General features: G+C 42.0%; 1 pseudogene; it reads left to right on the forward strand.

The window, feature by feature from the left end:
• LOC111531571 overlaps window positions 1-12,323 on the forward strand; it is a 14,937-nt pseudogene extending 2,614 nt beyond the window's left edge.
• The last annotated feature ends 8,629 nt before the right edge of the window (window positions 12,324-20,952 follow it).

Here is a 20,952-nt window from a genome sequence, read left to right on the forward strand (position 1 = left end):
GCCTGGGTGACAGAGCAAGACTGCATCTCAAAAAAAAAAAAGTCTGTTTTTTAAAAAAAACTCTAGGAAGTCTCTCTTTCCGTGATTGAGAAGATATCCATGTTATCTGCTGAGGCTCATTCTTTGCCAGAGTTGAGTTTGCTCATAATTTATGGTGGGTCCTCTCTTCTTTGGCTAAAATATGGTACACCTTTTCTTTTATTTTCTTACTTGGTTTTGATTAAAAGAATTTCATTCCTATGTAAATGCAGGTGTCTTTTTTAAATTTAGTTTTCGTATGTGCAAGTATCTTTATTTAAGCATTTAAAACATTTAGCCTATGAAACCTGATTGCTGAGGTATAGATTAACCAAGATTCACTTCTATTCTTCCTTATATTTTATAATACTGAAGTTTTTTTAAACATCTTCAGAACATGAAAAAATCTTTAAATATCTTGAAGGACTGCAAGCACCTATAGAAGTCAAGGGACAATATTTTGAATCCATCATCAAGGAAGCAGTAAGGTGGGTAGAAATAGGAACTGTTCAATTTCTTTAAGCACTTCGGCCCAACACAGTACTGGGGGTGAGCGTGGGGGAACAGCCCGTGTCATGAATTTCTCAAACCCCAGCCCTCACTCATAGTTATGCCTGTCTCCACAGTTACTTAGGTTAATGTTATCTGAATCTAACTCATTTTTTTAAGCCTATGGAGACTTCCATTCTTACCATAGTCTGAGGTGTGCATTCTCCCTCAATTGACACTCTTTGTATTTGGTCGATCACCTCTTTTTTTAAAAATGTGTGTAGGTACATAGGAGATGCATGTATTTCTGGGGTATATGAGATACTGTAATACAGACAACAATGTGTAATAAACACATCAAGGTAAATGGAGTATCTATCACCTCAGGCATTTATCTTTTGTGTTACAGACAATCCAGTTATACATTTTTCATTATTTTTAAATGTACAATTAAATTATTACTGACTATAGTCACCCTGTTGTGCTATGAAATATTGCATCTTATTTATTCTATTTTTCTACCTATTAGTCATCCCCACTTTCCTCCACCCCCACTAACTTTCCCAGCCTCTGGTAACCATCATTCTACTCTCTATCTCCATTAGTTCAGTTATTTAACATTTTTACTCCCACCATTGAGTGAGAACATGCGAAGATTGTCTCTTTGTGCCTGGCTTATTTCACGTAACATAATGACCTTCAGTTCCATCCATGTTATTGCAAATGACTGAATCTCATTCATTTTCATTGCTGAACAGTACTCCATTGTGTATATGTGCCACATTTTCTTTATCCATTCATCTGTTAATGGACACTTAGATTGCTTCCAAATCTTGGCTACTGTGAATGGTACTGCAACAAACATGGGAGTGCAGATATCTTTTCAGTACACTGACTTCCTTTCTCTTGGGTATATACCCAGCAGTGGGATTGCTGGATCATATGATAGCTCCATTTTTAGTTTTTTGAGCAACCTCCAAACTGTTCTTCATAGTTGTTGTAGTAACTTATATTCCCACCAACAGTGTATGAATGTTCCCTTTTCTCCACACCCTCTCCAGCATTTGTTATTGCCAGCTAGACTACCTCTTACCATGCAGGTACATTTCTATTTCCATGCCGACTGTTACTTCATCTTTTTTATCGCCCACAGTGCTTCCTACGGGATAGGTTGTTTGGCTGTCTTTTGGTTAATAACATGTCTCTTTCTTTTCAGTTATATAAGACGAGACATAATTCTGCACCTTGAGAAGAAACTGAAACGTATGATTTGAGAGTACTTGTCCATGGAGGACTATCACATTTGTCCATGGAGGACTATCACATCCCAAATGCATAATCTCATTAATGAGTGAGGAGAGAAAAGGATCAGATTGCTGTTTTCTACAATGGAGCAGGATATTGCTGAAGTCTCCTGGCACATGTTGCTGAATCAAATGGCCTTCAAGAGGCTAAGAAATTTCTGTTAGTAAAAGTTGTTCTTTTTCCCTAAGCATTTCGTTTGAAAGGATAACTTGTTTTTTGGTTGTTTTGTATTCCCACCTGTGCTGGTAGATATTATTAACCCATTAGGTAAATACTCTTACAGTCGTGGTTTCTGCAGCAGCTCACATTGTTGCAGCTGGTATTTATAACTACCTTCTTTCACTACCCACTTCGCATTCCCTTTGCCCTGAGATAGCATGTCAGTTGGTCATGGTGCTTGACCTGGCAGGATGACTCAAACCTTCATTACTGACAAGTCTGAACCATTAGATATTCTGTCTGGATGGGGTTACTTTAATTTCCCATTAACTTTAATCGCAAAACATGGGAGGACTAAGGAGCTCTCTAGACATACCAGACATACACTTTCTTAGCCCCTAGTATAGTAGGAACCCGATCTCAGCCAGTAGCAGACCCCCTACTTTGTCTCTTGGTTGAGAAGAGTGAACAGTCCAAATTGGTCAGCTTGCAGACATGACTTTTTTTCTTCCCCCCCCCCCCCCCCTCCGGAATCTCTGTCTGTCACCCTGGCTGGAGTGCAAACTTGGCTCACTGCAGCCTCCGCCTCCCAGGTTCAAGCGTTTCTCCAGCTTTAGACTCCTGAGTAGCTGGGACTACAGGCACGTACCACCGCATCCAGCTAACTTTTGTATTTTTCATAGAGATGGGGTTTCACCATATTGGGCAGGCTGGTCTCCAACTTCTGACCTCAGGTGATCTGCCCACCTTGGCCTCCCAGAGTGCTGGGATTATAGGTGTGAGCCATGGCACTTGGCCAGACACAACTTTCATTTTGATGGAATCACTTTGGTTTCCCCTGTTGAAAAAATTCCTCAATGGGTAACTAAGTCCTCTAGTCCAGCAAAGCCAAAAGTTGGCTGCTTGACAGCACAGTTTGCTTCTTGAGCATAAGAAGCAACATTTTTTTTTTTTTTTTTTTGAGACGGAGTCTCGCTCTGTCGCCCAGGCTGGAGTGCAGTGGCCGGATCTCAGCTCACTGCAAGCTCCGCCTCCTGGGTTCAGGCCATTCTCCTGCCTCAGCCTCCCGAGTAGCTGGGACTACAGGCGCCCACCACCTCGCCCGGCTAGTTTTTTGTATTTTTTAGTAGAGATGCGGTTTCACTGGGTTAGCCAGGATGGTCTCGATCTCCTGACCTCGTGATCCGCCCGTCTCGGCCTCCCAAAGTGCTGGGATTACAGGCTTGAGCCACCGCGCCCGGCCAAGAAGCAACATTTTGTTACTAGATACCCAGGAGTAATAGTGAGAGAAGGCCCACATACTGCCTCCTTCATTTTTGAAGTCATGGATGTGGCTATGGGAGAAAGAGTTCCATATACTTGATGCTGGGATTCAGCTTTGCCACTTTCTAGATTGTCAGCCAAGCCCCACAAAGCACTGGCACAAAGCTGCAACTACAACTCGGGCTTTAAAAGATCCTTCCGTGTTCTATTGAGCCAGCCACTTCAGGATGCTGAAGACCATCACAAGACTAGTGAAATCCATTAGCATGAGCCCATTCCCATACTTCATTTCCTGTAAAGTGAGCTTCATGTTTAAAACTGTTGCAGTGTGGGATACCACAATGGTGGATACAGCCTTTCCTAGTATCACAGTATTGATTTTCTTGAAGTACCGTGGGTGGGAATGAAAATCCATATGCATAGTAAATGTCTATTTGAGCAAGATCAAAATGATGCCCCTTCAATTTTGGAAGCAGATCCAAGTAATTACAGTGCTGAGTGGCCACTCTGGGACGTGGTGCCATATTGGGGACTCAGTGTTGGTCTCTGCTGCTGGCAGATTGAATAGTGAGCAGTGGCTGTAGTGAGATGGACCTGGTAAGTGAAAGTTCATGTTGCCAAACCCATGAATGATCTTTATGTCAGCCGCCACAATCATGATGCGCCATTACTGCTTAGAAGATAGAAGGGTGCACCTAAGGAGGTATGGAGGTGGCTCAAGTAGCTTAGAGTGGCCTCAGCCAAGACCATGAGTATACGGCTACCTCAGTTCTAAAACTTGAAGAAGTTAGACCTGCCCATAACTCAGATGAGCTTGAAAACAGTTTCTCTCTGAGTCCTCAGTTAGTCAGCAGCCTGGTTGATACCTTAACTTTCATTTTGTGAGATCCTAAGCAGAGAAACCAATCCAGGCTGCATGAATTTCTGATCTACAGAACTGCTTATATATTTGTGTTGTTTTAAGCTGCTAAATTGGGGATAATTTCTTTTGCAGTAGTAACAAACTTAATACATGTTGTGCCTACATATTCTGAAGTAACAAATGAAAATCAGGCATGTTTTTTATTTTCTAGTCAACTGGTCACAGGGAACTCCACTGAGACCACAGGTGCAGGACTAGGGAAGCTTCTCTTTTTCTGCGCCCCGATCTATGCTAGCAGGGTTTCAGGCACTTGTCAATGGGTCACGATACCGCACAACATTGAGGTATATGCTAAAGCAAGCATCTATTATGCAACTTTGTTGTGTGTTCCTTGTTTAGTGGTAAGAAAGGCAAGATGTAGGAACTTGCTGTTCACCTTATGAGTACCATCTTGACATACCAGACTACTAGATTGTTAAATGTTTCACTCAGAAGACCCTGATTTTGTGTGGCAATTATTTCTCACATAATGTCTTGCAGGTGTGTTTCTAATGTGTCTGGATTAGTTGCTACCTCCTGCTCAGTCAGCATAATGTCATCAGGGCAAAGAATGGTGTCACATCTGGTTTAAGAGAAAGGTGGTCATGGTCCCTAGGGACTGATTTAGGATATAAACCTAGAGAGTTGATATAAGCTTGAAATAGGAGATGATAGTACATTACTCTCCTCTCTAGCTGAACCCAAACTCTTGTTTATGACAATTACTGAAAGAAAACAAAACATTCACCTAATCAGGATTATGTATCAGGTTCCCAGGGATGTCACAGTTGCTGACGCAACAAAACCACCTATAGTACAGCAGCTGCAGTTGGAACAATTTGATTAAGTTTATGGTGCGATCTTAGCTCACTGCCACCTCCACCTCCCAGGTTCAAGCAATTCTTTTGCCTCAGCCTCCTTGTGTAGCTGGGATTATAGTCACACACTATCACACCTGGCTAATTGTTTGTATTTCTTAGTAGAGATGGAGTTTCACTATGTTGGTGAGGCTAGTCTCAAACTCTTGACCTCGAATGATCTGCCCACCTCAGACTCCCAAAGTGCTGGAATTACAAGCGCGAGCCACCGCGCCAGGCCCCAGCTATTTTTTGTATTTTTGGTAGAGCTGTTGTTTCGTCATGTTGACCAGCCTTGTCTGGAACTCCAGACCTCAAGCCATCCACCCGCTTCTGCCTTCCAAATCCTGGAATTACAGGTGTGAGCCACTGTGTCCAGCGAAAACTTCAGTTTTAAGTGAAACGCAGAAACAAAATCAGATAGTCAGAAAATGAGATACTGCATGTTCTCATTCATATGTGGGAGCTAAACAATGGGTACACATGAACATAAAGGTAGAAACCATTGACTCTGAGGACTCCAAAAGGGAGGTGGAGGGGAGGGAGGGAGTGGGTCAGAGGGTTGAAAAACTACCTATTGGATACTCTCTTCACTATTTGGGTGACAGGTTCACTAGAAGCCCAAACCGGCATTATGCAATTATACCCAAGTGAGAAACCCAAAAGAAAGCTTCAGTTTTGAATCTTAACCAGATATACATGAAGAGGATTACTATAGTTGGACACCTTTACAGGTTTCTATGTTAGTTTTTGGTATTGAAGCAGACACCTGTTCCTTGACCACTTTATTAATTGTATATCCTCTTTGTACAACATCCAAAATAGAAGGCTGGCACTTTTGGTTCTGTAACTATAATTCTTTACTGCAGTCTTCTACAGCTTTTACAGAGTTCATAGTCCCTAATATCTGCCATTCTCCAATTGTCCTGGGTGGAGAAATGGCTACCATAGTAAACTTCTGCCTGATAATTAGAGTTTCTGGAAACATGCAGGGCTCATTGTTTAAGAGTGACTCCACTTGGGCATTCCGGTGGATGGCCTACAGGTTTTCTCGCAGTGTATACTAAAGTCTCCGGAATGAATAACCCTAGGAACTTGAGGAACTGGCTCTTTCTAGAATTTTGGATGCCAAGATACAAATACTGGTTTTCTCAAAAGCACTGCACATGGGAAGGAAAATCCATATCTAGACTAAATGTCTGTTCAGGTAAGAAGAAAGCACTTCTCTTTTCATAATAGAAGTGATCCATTGTAATCCACATACCAACTAGTGGCTGGCAGATCATTCTGGAGTCTGGGGCCAAATTGGGGACTTAGAGTTGGTCTCCATCCCTGGAAGTTTGTTCACTCAGCAATGACCATAGCCAGGTTTGAAATGGTGAGTGGAAGTCCATGCTACTGAGCATAATCTCCATCCCTGACAGTTTGACCACTTTGTTTGTTGAGCCCATAAGATTATGACACAAGTGTTGGGGAAAGGGGCTGATTAATACCTAGATAATAAGTACCTTATCCATCCAATTATTAAAATTCTGCTCTGCTGAGGATACCCTTTGCTGAGAACTCTCATGAGACCCAAATATCTTCACATTGTATGTCCATTTGCAAAGGTCTGTCCACATATTTGTTTTTTTTCTCAGACCTCCTTGTCACAAATTTTTAATCATGTGTCCTCAAAGTCCCTGACAATTCAGTTAATAAGTGTGACACAGCCCATGCATGATACAGACTTACACGTCTGGATATGTCTCTTCCAAGAAGGTGCACTGCTCAAAGTTCTTCCCTCTGGGAGGATGTCCCATCACCACTGTCCTTCAGGGCTGTCCCGGTCAGGACTGTCATATGCAGCTGTCCACTTGTGGCTTGTGTGGTAGTCAGGATTCTAATTATGCCCCTCCAAGAGTCCAGTCTCGTGGTTATTCAATCAAATACGCATATGAGTACTGCTGTGGTGGGATTTTTTAATGCAAAAATGAGTATTTTATTTTGATAACACTAGAAGAAACAAACAAAACAACTGTGTTCCTGTATCGAAGTGAAAACAATGTTGAATCTTTCTTATCAATCAAATATATTCCAAAAGAAAATGTGTTCTATGAAGGTTCTGAAGTCCAGGCAAATATTAACACAATAGGCTAAGAAGTTGTAATACTGAAAATGACTCTCTTCTAACAGGGTACTTACCAAACATAATTTTTAATTTTAATTTTAATTAATTTGTTTATTTTGAGACGGAGTCTCCGTTTGTCGCCCAGGCTGAAATGCAGTGACGTGATCTCTGCTCACTGAAGCTTGTGCCTCTCAGGTTCAAGTGATTCTCCTGCCTCTGCCTCCTGAGTAGCAGGGATTACAGGTGCCCACCACCATGCCTGGCTATATTTTTTAGTTTTAATTTTAATTTTTTTACAAACATAACTTTTGAATTACAAAACCAGCGAAGTAATCCCTTCCAAATAATTGTGTCAAGAGTGAAACTGTTCGTTCCATTAAAACTCTAAAAATTTCGCTGTAATGTTTTTTACCACTATGGACAATTCAAGTAAATTTTGCTGCACTTAAAATAATTCGTGAAAGTGGAAAAATGAGCCGGTCACGGTGGCTCACACCTGGCATCCCAGCACTTTGGGAGGCCAAGGCAGACAAATCACTTAAAGTCAGGAGTTTGAGACCAGCCTGGCCAATGTGGTGAAACACCGTCTCTACTGAAAATACAAAAATCAGCCGGGCATGGTGGTGCATGCCTGTAATCCCAGCTTCTTGGGAGGATGAGGAGGGAGAGTCACTTGAATCTGGGAGGCGGAGGTTGCAGTGAGCCAAGATCATGCCACTATACTCCAGCCTGGGTGACAGAGCCAGACTCTGTCTCAAAAAAATAAAAAAGATAGAAAAATATACAAAGTTCCAGATTAAAATGATTAATAGATGCAATATAATAACATTTCCCCTCTTTTCATTTTTCTTTCTTTCTATTTTTTTTTTAAGACAGTCTCATTCTGTCACCCAGGCTGTAGTGCAGTGGTGTGATCAAAGGTCAATGCAGCCTCAAACTCCTAGTCTCAAGTCTCCCAAGTACCTAGGACCACAGGTACATGCTCAGCTAATTTTTGTATTTTGTGTAGAGACAGGGTTTCCCCATGCTGCCCAGGCTGCTCTTGAACTCCTGCGCTCAAGGAATCCACTCACCTTGGCCTCCCAAAGTGCTAGGATTACAGGTGTTAGCCACCACACTGGGGCCCTCATTTTTCTTATCAATTAACAGTAATGGTTACCTTTAACAGATAGAGGTTGACTTTTATTTATTTATTAATTTATTTTTATTTTTAGAGAGAGCCTGTTACCCAGGCTGGAGTGCAGTGGCGTGATCTCAGCTTACTGCAAACCCCACCTCCCCAGTTCAAGCGATTCTCCTGCCTCAGCCTCCCAAGTAGCTGGTGGCACTAGAGGTGCACACCACCACACCCGTCTAATTTTCTGTATTTTTAGTGGAGACGGGATTCATCATGTTGGCCAGGCTGGTCTCGAACTCCTGACCTCAGGTGATCCAGCCACTTCGGCTTCCAAATGTGTTGAGATTACAGGCGTGAGCCACTGTGCCTGATAGGGGTTGACTTTAAAACACAACCCCCTCAAATGAAAATTTCAGTTTGTTGTTGTTGTTTCTTTTTCTTATCTTTTTTCTTTTTTATAGATGGAGTCTCTTCTTTCGCCCAGGCTGGAGTGCAGTGGCACGATCTCGGCTCACTGCTACCTCCGCCTCCCAGGTTGAAGCGATCCTCCCACCTCAACTTCTGGAGTAGTTGGGACACAGGTGCGCTCCACCATGCCCGGTTAATTTTTGTTTCTTTCTTTTTTTTTTTTTTTTTTTTTTTTTTTTTTTTTGGTTCATTGGTTGCTTTGTAGAGCCGGGATCTCACTATGTTACCCAGGCGATTTCATCCCACTGTGTGAGAAGGTTCTGCGTTCCTCTGCTTATGATGCTGTGCAGTTGTTACTGAAGGTCGCCTGTAGAGGGCGCCAGAGTCAGCGAAGGGGAGGGCTGCGCTTCCTGGTTCTCTGGGGCATGAGACTTCTCCTCAGGACTCTGGCGCCCCCGACAGGTTCCCAGTGTTCAGCTGGGGCAGGCATGCTGTGGCTGGTTATTTCCCTTCCTTCTATTCCCCTTGGGCAGAACGGGATCAGTGCTTCTGGTGAGACGCCTCCCCATGCACATCACTCCCAGGTGCCCTAGGGGGCACATTTCCCACAATTCCCAGAGGGCAGTTTTCTAGAAAGTGCCACCAGTGGGGAGGCGCCACAACTTCACTGCCATTTTGTGAGGTGCCGCCGTGTCTCCTCCAGCAAGGTTGGGACTTCAGGACTGTGAGTGGGCAGTTTTTCCTTGGATGCTTTAATTTCACCCCAGAAAGTGTCCTTTTTCCTCGGAAAGCATCTTTTCTGTGGTGTTCTCTGTCCGGTGTGTGGTAGGGCTCCCTTGGGGAAGTGGCTCCGCTCTGGGCACACCACCATGGGCACCTGTGTTAGCCGTGGGGGAGCAATTTCCTTGGGCACTCGGTCTCGGCTATGTTGTGGGGCAGGGGGCTTTTCTTTGGGGGCTCCCTCTCGGTGATGCTAGGGACTTTTCCTGCTGAAATGACCTGAGCCCTGGGGTTGGGGACCATGCCTTGGTCGCCTGTGTCAGCCTCGGGTGCAGCAGTGTTTCATTCCTGCTCAGTCGCAGTCCTGAGGGGGGACTCTGCCTTGGGGACTCTATATTTGCTCATGCAACGTGGTGGTGGTGGTTGTGCCCCAGACGCATGATCACAGCCCTGTGGGGTCACTGTTGGGGGCTTTATCTCAACCCCAAAGGGACTTTCTTGGTTGCTGATGTTGGCCGTGGGGCACATTTGTCATTGGATGTCACTCCCTCTCAGCTAGGATGTTTTGCCTTTTCTTTGGATCTGCTTATCCCCGATGTGGACGCTTACCGGATGCTTTCTCTTGATGCTAGGTTTTTAAAATTATTATCTGTGGGTGCCCTCTCCTGGTGCCACGGGGGAATGGGGTGCTATTCCTTGGATTCTCCAACCCTATGGTGGAACTCAGGGAGCTCTGTGTCAGCCATGCGGGAGGCCACGTGACCTTGGGAACTCTGTCTGGCCCCAGGTTGGGATGCTTTTCCTTGGTTGGGTGATCTCAATTCTGAAGGAACTCTTTGCCGGAATTCTATCTGACCTTTCAGCCACAGCCTCAGGTGTCTGTGTGGGAATGGGGGTCCAGAAATATTCGTAGGTTCCAGCTGTGCCACATTTGAACACTCACAATACAGTTAGTCTTTCATTCCAGCCACTCTGATGGGTGTGCAGTGTTCTCTCCTGGTATTCCACCCAGCCAATTGGATTCTCAGATTGATGACTTCACTGGTTTCAGCAAAGATGGGCTGATGCAGAAACCTGGTAGCAATGCACCTGTGGGAGGAATCATTACCAGCAATTTCTCTGGAGATGACCTAAAATGCAGAGAAATATTCCCTTTTCCCAAAAGCCAAGAATAAATTAATGCTGATATAAAATGTCAATTAGTGAAGGAAATCCGATGCATTGGACGAAGTAAGTAGTATAAGAATGTCTGTTTTATAAAACTATAGAAAGTCTCTATTTCTGTGATTCAGAAGATATTTATGTTACCTGTTGAGGCTCATTCTTTGCCAGAGTTGAGTTTGCCCATAATTTATGGCGGTTCCTCTTTTCTTTGACTAAAGCATAATACATTTTTCTTTTTCTTTTCTTACTTGGTTATGGTTAAAGGAGTTTCGTTCATATGTATGTGCAGGTGTCTTTTGTATTATTTAGGTTTTGTATGTGCGAGTATCTTGATTTAAGCATTTAAAACATTTTAGCCTGTGAAGCATGATTGCTGAGGTACAGATTCACTTCTATTCTTCTTTATATTTGATAATACTGAAGTTTTTTTAAAAAACATCTTCAGAATATGAAAAAATCTTCAAATTGCGTGAAGGGGTGCAAGGACCTATAGAAGTCGAAAAACGATTTTTTGAATCCATCTTCAAGGAAGCAGCAAGGTGGGTAGAAATAGGAACTGTCCAATTCTGTAAGCACTTGGGCCCAGTAGAGTACTGGGGGTGAGTGTGGGAGAACAGTCCCTGCCTTGAGTTTCTCAAATCCTTGTCCTCACTCATAGTTACGGCTGTCTCCACAGTTACTTAGGCTAATGTTATCTGAATCTAACTCATTCTTCGAAGACTATGGAGACTTCCATTCTCACCATAGTCTGAGGTGCGCATTGTCCCTCAATTGACACTCTTTGTATTTGCTAGGCTATCACTTTTTAAAAAATTTGTGTAGGTACATAGCCAATGCATATATTTCTGAGACATATTAGATCTTGTGATACAGACAACAATGTGTAATAATCACATCAAGGTAAATGGGGTATCTATCACGTCAAGCTTTTATCCTTTGTGTTACAGACAGTCCAATTATACTCTTCATTATTTTTAAATGTACAATTATTACCGACTATAGTAACCCCATTGGGCTATGAAATACGACATCTTATTTATTCCATTCATCTACCTATTAATCATCCCCACTTCCCACACCGTCCACCCCCACTAACCTTCCCAGCCTCTGGTAACCATCATTCTACTGTCTATCTCCATTAGTTCAGTTGTTTTACATTTTTGCTCCCACAAATAAGTGAGAATATGTGAAGTTTGTCTTTCTGTACTTGGCTTATTTCACTTAACATAATGACCTTCGATTCCATCCATGTTGTTGAAAATGACTGAATCTCATTCTTTTTTATGGCTGAGTAGCACTCTATTGTGTATGTGTACCATATTTTCTTTATCCATTCATCTGTTAGTGGACACTTCAGTTGCTTCCAAATTTTGGCTACTGTGAATGGTTCTGCAACAAACATGGGAGTGCAGATATCTCTTCGGTACACTGATTTCCTTTCTCTTGGGTGTATACCAAGCAGTGGGATTGCTGGATCATATGATAGCTCCATTTTTAGATTTTTGAGCAACCTCCATACTGTTGTTCTTCATAGTGGTTGTAGTAATCGATATTCCCACCAACAGTATATGAAGGTTCCGTTTTCTCCACACCCTTGCCAGCATTTGTTATTGCCGGCTAGACTACCTCTTACTGTACAGATACATTTCTGTTTCCATGCTGACTGTTACTTCATCTGTCTATCCCTCACAGTGCTTCCTACAGCATAGGCTCTTTGGCTATCTTTGGTTAATGACATGTCTCTTTCTTTTCAGATGTATGAGATGAGACTTTGTTCAGCACCTTGAGAAGAAACTGAAACATATGATTTGAGAATACTTGTCCATGGAGGATTATCACACCCCAAATGCATAATCTCGTTAATGATTGAGGAGAGAAAAGGATCAGATTGCTGTTTTCTACAATGGAGCAGAATATTGCTGAAGTCTCCTGGCATATGTTACTGAATCAAATGGCCTTCCAGAGGCTAAGAAATTTCTGATAGTAAAAGATGTTCTTTTTTCCTAAGGATTTTATTTAAAAGGATTTTATTTGTTTTTTGGTTGTTTTGTATTCCCACCTGTGCTGGTAGATATTGTTAACTCATTAGGTAAATACTATTACAGTCATGGTTTCTGCAGCAGCTCACATTGTTGTAGCTGGTATTTATAACTGCCTTCTTTCACTACCCATTTCGCATTTCCTTTGCCCTAAGATAGCATGTCATTTGGTCATGATGCTTGGCCTGGCAGGATGACTCAAACTTTCATTACGTAAGAGTCTGAACCATTAGATGTCCTGCTGGATGGGGTTGCTGTGATTTTCCATTAACTTTAATTGCAAACACGGGAGGACTAAGAAGCTCTCTAGACGTATCAGACTTACTCTTCCTTAGCCCCTGGTGTAGTAGAAACCTGATCTCCTCTTTTTTTTTTTTTTTCAGTTTCCATCACCTGAGCCAGTAGCGGACCCCCTACTTAGTCTTTTGGTTGAGAGGAATGAAGAGTTCAAAGTGAAACCCCTGTCTCCAACACAACAGTTTTTTAAAATTAGGTGGGTGTGGTGCTGCATGCCTGTAGTCCCAGCTACTTGGGAGGCTGAGGCGAGAGGATCACTTGAACCCAGCAATTTGAGGCTACAGTGAGCCATGATCACGCCACTGCACTCCAGCCTGGGAGACAGAGCAAGACCTTGTCAAACAAACAAACAAACAAACAACACCACCGATGCCCCCCCCACCCCAATAAAAACACATAAAAGCAGACAAATTTCTCCACCAGAGAGCAGAAAAAGAAGTACAAGATAGTCAAAGGACAAGGGGATTTGATTGGGCTTTACTGTTTTGAAGACGTAGGTGTACACAATGAAGCTATACTGGAGGGCCTAGGAGCTGAGAGTGGTCCCTGGCTGTCACCCAGGAAAGAAACCAGGACCTCATTTCTACAACCTTAAACACAGGAATAGATCATCAATGTCCTCAGTCATTAAGGAAATGGAAATCAAATCCACAAGGAGATGCTAATTCACCTCACTGGGATGAATATTAACAAGTACTTAACAAGTGTTGTAGAGGATGTGGAGAAATTGGAACCCTCCACCATTGCTGCTGGGAATGTAAAATGGTGTAGCATCTTTGTAAAATAGTCTGGCATTTCATGAAAGAATTGATAATAAAGTTATCAAATGACCTGGAAATTCCACTTCTAGCTAAATATCCAAGAGAAATACAAGCATATATCCATAGAAAAACTTGCACACAAATATTTGAAGCCAGATTCAATATTATATTTTGTCCACTTTCATACCCCAGCCTTAGGAACTATTCTCACATGTTTACCACAGACTACTATATAAACTTTGTATTGGAAAAATCATACAGTCGTTTTGGTGACTATCACACCTCCTGACAGGGCTCAGTTTTTAACTCACTGATTTGCCCAGCAGGAACTTGAGTTTAAGTGTAGGTTAAGAAGCAATGAGGGGTGGTGGTGTTAGTTCCAGAGGAGGAGCAGCAGTGTCCTTCAAGGCAACAATCTTAGCTGAGACCCTTACAGGCTCTTCGGACAAAGGGGAACCTCCGGCAGGAGGAGTGGGAGGGCTGCCTCTATTGACACCAGGAGATTTCAGGGATTTGCAATGGACTGAATGTTTGTGTTCCCTGCCACATTCATTTGTTGAAATCCTAACTCCTATTTTGTTGTCCTTAGGAGGTGGAGCCATTGGAATGTGATTAGGTCATGAAAGTGGAGCCCTAATGAATGCAAATATTGTCCATATAAAAGGGACCCCAGCGAGTTCTCTGTGCCCTGGCAACATGGAAGAGGGCCCTCACCAGAACCCGACCATGCTGGCACCTTTATCTGAGACTTCCAGCCTGTAGAAATGTGAGAAATACAATTTATGTTGTTTATATGGTACCTAGTATATGGTATTTTATTATAGCAGCCCTAACTGACTAAAACACGGTTCAGAGTACCCAGATTCATTAGCATAAACCTATACATTTCCATTCCAGTTTTCAGTATCTGATTTCTCCATATTAGTGCCCTAACGTTAACAGAAGAGACCCTTTTGAGGTTGTCAATTCAATTTGTGTTGTAATTCAGCCACTCACAGGAGTAGACTTTGGATTTTATTTTCCCAAATCTTGGCCTGGTGGCTATAGGAGATGACACTTTCTTTCAGGCCAGTTATAGATGTTTGCAGGTCCTTCATTCAGACCTTGAGCAAGAACTTTAATGACTTCTTTCTTCATGTTCTACAGTACATTAGAAACAACAAATCAACCACTTAATACTCCTTATTTTGACCGAACTATTCTAAGATATCAAAGCACAAGAAAACCAACCAGGTCAGGGCCGGTGGCTCACGCCTGTAATCCCAGCACTTTGGGAGGCTGAGATAGGAGTATTGCTGGAGCCCAGGAGCTAGAGACCAGACAAAAATTTACAGTTAGTCACCCAGAGACTTGTCTTTTATAGGCACTTGACTGTAGGACTCCAAAGGTGTAAATCTGAGTAATTCTTTTGCTATTTCTTACTGTGCACTAGCAGTGCTCATTTTACTACTGCAAACTGTTGGGGAGATCACCAGGTCGTGGGGGCAACAAAGTCGAGCAAATTGAGGCTTTTCAAACCTTCAATTCGCACTGTACAGGTGGGTCCATTACATGCTGTGGCTCATGATAATCTTCATATATTTCGTAGGCACCCACACAGGCACCTGATTGTTACCTGGAGAGACACAAGCAAATCCTCTTCGCTGTATAATTATCTTTCTCTTTTCCCAGTTCTTTGTATGTGCATCCCTCCACCATATATCTTGTCCAACCTTTTGATTTTCCTTTTCTCCTGTTAGGTGTTGTACTGCTGCAGTTATGGGTTGATCTTTTAGTATATTAAAAATATTTAATGTTAATAAATCTAGATGCAATTGCATATGTGGTGTTTTATATTCCTGGTCTCCTGCCTTCTGCTTTTGTATTTGAGTTTTTAAAGTACGATTAGCTCTTTCCACTAGTGCCTGTCCTTGTGAGTTATGTGGAATACCCATAATGTGGGCAATATTTCATTGTTGAAAGAATGCTACAGTATCCTGGGCTGTTATCAGTTTTGATTTTCTTCTGGGATTCTCAAAACAGAAAAGCAAGATAAAAGATGTCTTTTAACATGAGCTATAGCCTCCCCTGTTTGACATGTGGCCCAGATAAAATGTGAATAGGTATCTACCGAAACATGAATAAAGGACAATTTTCCAATAGCAGGAATATGTGTTACATCCATCTGCCAAATCGAATTTGAAGATAAACCTCTAGGGTTAACTCCTGTTCCTTGATGTGGCAAATGCAGGACTTGGCAGGCAGAACAGTGTTGCACAATTTCTTTAGCTTGTTTCCATGATAGACCATATCTTTTTCTAAAGCCCACAGCATTAAGATGAGTTAAAGAATGAAATGTTTGTGCATCAGCAAAAGCTGCAGACACCAATGCATCCTCCCTTTGATTAAGTTTAGTTAAAGGGCCAGGGAGGTTAGTATGTGCTCTCATATGAATGACATAGAAAGATGAATGCCTTTGTTGCACTGCTTGCTTTAAAGAATGAAATAGAAGATTAAGTTGTTCATCAGTCACATTTCTAATTAAGGCACATTCAACATTTTGTGTGGCTTCCACTACATAGGCTGAATCGGAAACAATGTTTACTGGCTGTTTAAAAGTTTTTAACACTGTTATCACAGCCATAAGTTCAGCCCTTTGAGCAGAAGCAAAGTCAGTTTGCAAAACTTGTTATTGAGGTCCTGCAAATAAGGCTTTTCCATTACTAGATCCATCAGTAAAAACGGTAATGGCCCCTTTAATAGGGGCTTTTTGAGTAATAGAAGGCAATATCCAGGATGTTAATTTTAGAAACTGAAATATCTTAGATTTAGGATAATGATTATCAAGAATGCCAACAAAATCTGCCAAATTAATTTGCCATTCTTGGGAATTAACATAGGCTTGTTTAATTTGTTTAGTTAATGGAACTATAATCTGATTTGGATCACATCCCATTAGCTTTGTTGTGTGCAGCCTCGCTTGTCCTACTAGCACAGCAATTTGATCCAAGTACAGAGTGAACGTTTTGGTTGTATTGTAAGGTAGGAAAAGCCACTTAACCAGATCATCTTGTTGAATTATAACTCCTGTAGGCGAATGCTTAGTAGGACGAACTAATAACTGTAATGGCTGCATCAGATTAATCCACTCTATGTATGCTTGCTGAATTTTTTTCTCAATTAATTGAAGTTCCTCCAATGCTTCTTTGGACAAGGAGCATTTACTGTTAAGGTTAGAATCACCATGTAAAGTAGAAAAGAGGTGAGACATAGCATAGGTAGGAATGCCTAAAGTTGGATGAATCCAATTAATGTCTCCTAATAATTTTTGGAAATCATTTAAGGTTTCTAAATTATCTCTTCGAATTTGAACCTTGTGAGGCTTAATAGCACTGTACTCTACTTTCATTCCTAGATATTGAAAGGGAGTAGAAGTTTGGATTTTATCGGGGGCCATAATCAACCCTGCCGCATTTATAGCCTTTTCTAACAGTTTGTAGCACAACATGAAGTCATCCCTAGTTTCAGCTGCACACAAAATATCATCCATGTAATGGATAATATAACATTTTTTCAACTGTTCTCTAACGGGCTTAATAGCTTTCCCAACATAAGTTTGGCAAATAGTCGGGATATTTAGCACGCCTTGTTATTGAGGTCCTGCAAATAAGGCTTTTCCATTGGTAATTTCCAATGGTATCTGTCCGCTGGTTATTTGTTATTTATGGCAGGAACAGTAAAAGCAAATTTTTCATAATCTTGGGCAGCCAAAGGAATGGTGAAAAAGCAATCCTTTAGATCTATCACTATGAGAGGCCAGTATTTTGGGATCATTGTTAGGGAGGGTAACCCTGGTTGTAGTGCACCCATGGGTTGAATTACAGTGTTAACAGTCCTTAAATCTGTTAACATTCTCCATTTCCCTGACTTTTTCTTAATGACAAATATGGGAGAATTCCAAGGGGAGAAAGTAGGTTCTATATGACCCTTTTGCAATTGTTCCTGCACCAGCTCTTTTAAAGCCTCCAGTTTTTCCTGTTTCAGCGGCCATTGCTCCACCCAAACTGGTTTGGCAGTTAGCCAAACAAGAAGAATGGGAGCTAGAGGCTCAACAATGGCTGCTCCTAAAAATGACACCCCAATCCAGTCCAATCTGTTTGTCCTTTTCATTCTAAGGATTCTGATTGGCCATTTTTATCTTTTCCTAGTCCTTTTCCCAGGCGATATCTCATATTTCTCATCATTTGTCTACAATTATTACTACTATATTGATCCATAGGAATAGGTATTTCAGCATCCCATTGTTGCAATAAGTCTCTATCCCATAAATTGACAGGAATAGGTGTAATGATAGGCTGAATTGTCCCTTCCTGACCATCCAGCCCTGGACGTGGTAAAATCAAGGAACTCTGAAAAACTTCTGAGGCAGCTCCTACTCCAACAATACCAATGGATGCCTTTTGCTTAGGCCAATGCCGGGGCCATTGATTTATAACAATAATAGAGACATCAGCTCCAGTATCTACTAGTCCTTCAAAATCTTTTCCTTGAATAGTTACTGTGCAAATAGATCTTTTGTCAGACACTTGATTAACACAACATACAGCCTTTACTGTTGGATTAGGTCTCCTAAAGCCACCTGTTCTCTTCACTGTGCTATTTCCTAGTTTTATGTAAGATAACAGCAACAACTGAGCAATTCTTTCTCCTGGGGAAGCAGATCATGGAGTTGAAGACCTAATAACTAATTGAATTTCTCCAGTATAATCAGAATCAATTATTCCCATAGGCACAGTGACACCTTTCAAATTTAGACCAGACTTTCCAAGTAATAGACCAACTGTTTCTGCAGGTAGGTGTCCCCTAACTCCTGTAGGGACCTCTTTTGGTGGTTCCCCAGGAAGTAAGGAGATGGGAATTTTGCTGCAGAGGTCTACAACAGCACCACCTGCTGTGGCTGGGGGCAATTGTTGTACATTTGTAAGGGCACTGGCTGTGCCGGGTATGCCTCGGTTTGTTGAGGGGCTCGAGGCTTCTCTTCCCATTTCCCGAGAGAGATTGTCCATCCTTACTAATTTTAGAATCACACTGACTTGTCCAGTGATGGCCTTTTTCACAACGGGGGCATACACCGGGACTTTTCTGTTGCTTGATGGTAGCTCTTGCCTTTTGATTTCCTTTTCTACATTCCTTTTGTGTGTGTCCAAATTGCCCACAATTAAAGCAAGAGCCTGAGAAACAAAGCATTTGCTTTCCAACGCTTAATCCAGCCATAGCCTGAGCTAAAAGAATAGCCATATGTTATTTACCTCCAATGCCATTGCAAGTCTTAATATATTCAGCTAAATGAGCCTTCCCTCTCAGGGGTCTAATAGCAATTTGACACTCTGCATTAGCATTATCGTATTCAAGAAGCTGTTTCCAATATCTTGAGCTGTTTTATCAGTTATGGCTTTATACACAGCCTCTTGGAGCCCAGCAATAAAATCAATATATGATTCTTTAGGTCCTTGTCGGACAGAACTGAAAGGATATATTTCCCCTGTAACATTTATGCTTTGCCATGCCTGTAAGCATACAGAACGCAGCTGAACAATGGCCACATCCTCCATTACTGCTTGATATTCTAATTGATCCCAATCAGGTCCGACTCCCATTAACTGTTCAAAGGAAAGAGGCACAGGTGGTTGTGCTTGTGTATTTTTCCTTGCCTGAGTTTGAGCTTTGTCAGCCCACCAAGTTTTAGACTGCAAGTACTGAGATGGAGTGAGAACAGATTTTGTTAACATATCCCAATCATATGGTATTAATCTATTGTCAAGAGAAACGTTTTGTAATAAAGTTTGCACAAAAGGAGAGTTTGGCTCATATTGACTAATGGCTTGCTTGAATTCCTTTAACAGCTTAAAAGGAAAGGTGGTCCAATTAGCTACATTCTGTACTCCCTGCCGGATTATAGTTATGGAAAATTGCCATGCTTCGAGGTCTCCCTCGGCTCTAGCCTTTTGAATAGAATTTTGTATAGCACCACCAATTTCTCCAGATTTTAATGTTGCAACTACAGGAGTAGTAAGTTTTGTAGCTAATTCATCTGCTCGCCCATTAAGGAGAGAGCAAGGAGGTGGCCTTTCACTTAATTCAGCAGGTGGAGCCGACGGGCTAGTAAAACATACTTTTTCAGTTTCCCTTTCTTTTATTTCCTCCATTTCTTGTTCCTCACACTCAGAATCTGAAGTTAGTTTTTTACACTCGTCCTCCTCTTCCTCATCTGAATCTACCTCATCATCTGTTTGAAATGGTTCAAGAGCTGCTTTTGTTAGAGCCCACACTGACCAAACCAAGACTGGAATTTTTGCTCCATCTGTATACACTTTTAAAAAATCTCTGCCAATTCTCTCCCATTCATCCATCTCCATAGTCCCTTGTTCTGGGAACCATGGGCAAAACTGCTTTACTGCACTAAAGAGTGATAACAAATTCTGAGTACTAACTTCCACTCCCCCTCTTTGTAATAAATGCCTCAAGAAATTTAAATAAGCAGAATGCTTGCTTTCACGTCGTCCCATTGTTACCCTAGTTCTGCTGAGCCCTCAGCTTTCCTGCTGAGCTTCTTTTAGACATCCTTGGGTGTCCTTTGACAATGCATCCTCTGCTTTCACACACTCTAGCATTCTTTCACCGGGGTCTTTGTCACCCTGCATTGGGCAGCCAGGAATGTTGGGATGATCAGACCTGACACCAGGTCATGGGGGTGACGATGTCCAGGACAGTCAAAGGATTGAGAAAAAGACAGTTTGAGAAGGAAAGTGGGACCAGAGAACCATCGCAATTGTGGAGGCTGCAAAGGCCCTGAGCTCTGGGAGCCCTCACTATTTATTGGTAATCCAACAAAGAGCCAGGTGGTGAGAATGTGGGGGTCAAAAGGGCAGGTGCATGACCTACAGCTGTGATGGTTTAGCATTTATATGGAACATGTTCTGCTACTTGAAATAATGGGAATAGAATTGATCTAGGAGCCTAGGAGGGCTAGAAGCAAGGAGCCAACAAGTCTAGACACATTCCAGAGGACATTATGTCCATTATGCAAGCCCTGCCTCAGTTTTTTCCCCAATATTCAGCTTTTTCCCAACAAAAACAGGTTCATTAAAGCCTCTAACTTTAATAAGAATTAAGAAATATTCCAGAAAACCCAGAATGAATTCAAGGAAGGTGTCATTAAGAATTTCTTTGAAACCACTCTCAGTGTTGAAGTCTGTATCAGTCAGCCTTCAACAAAAAGGCAGAACTAATGAGAGATTTTAATGTGTTGTATACACACACACACATTGAAATCTCCCATTTACACACACACTTTAAAATACACAC

The sequence above is a fragment of the Piliocolobus tephrosceles genome, chromosome 12, assembly GCF_002776525.5.
Source record: "Piliocolobus tephrosceles isolate RC106 chromosome 12, ASM277652v3, whole genome shotgun sequence".
In the NCBI taxonomy this organism is placed as follows: Eukaryota; Metazoa; Chordata; class Mammalia; order Primates; family Cercopithecidae; genus Piliocolobus; species Piliocolobus tephrosceles.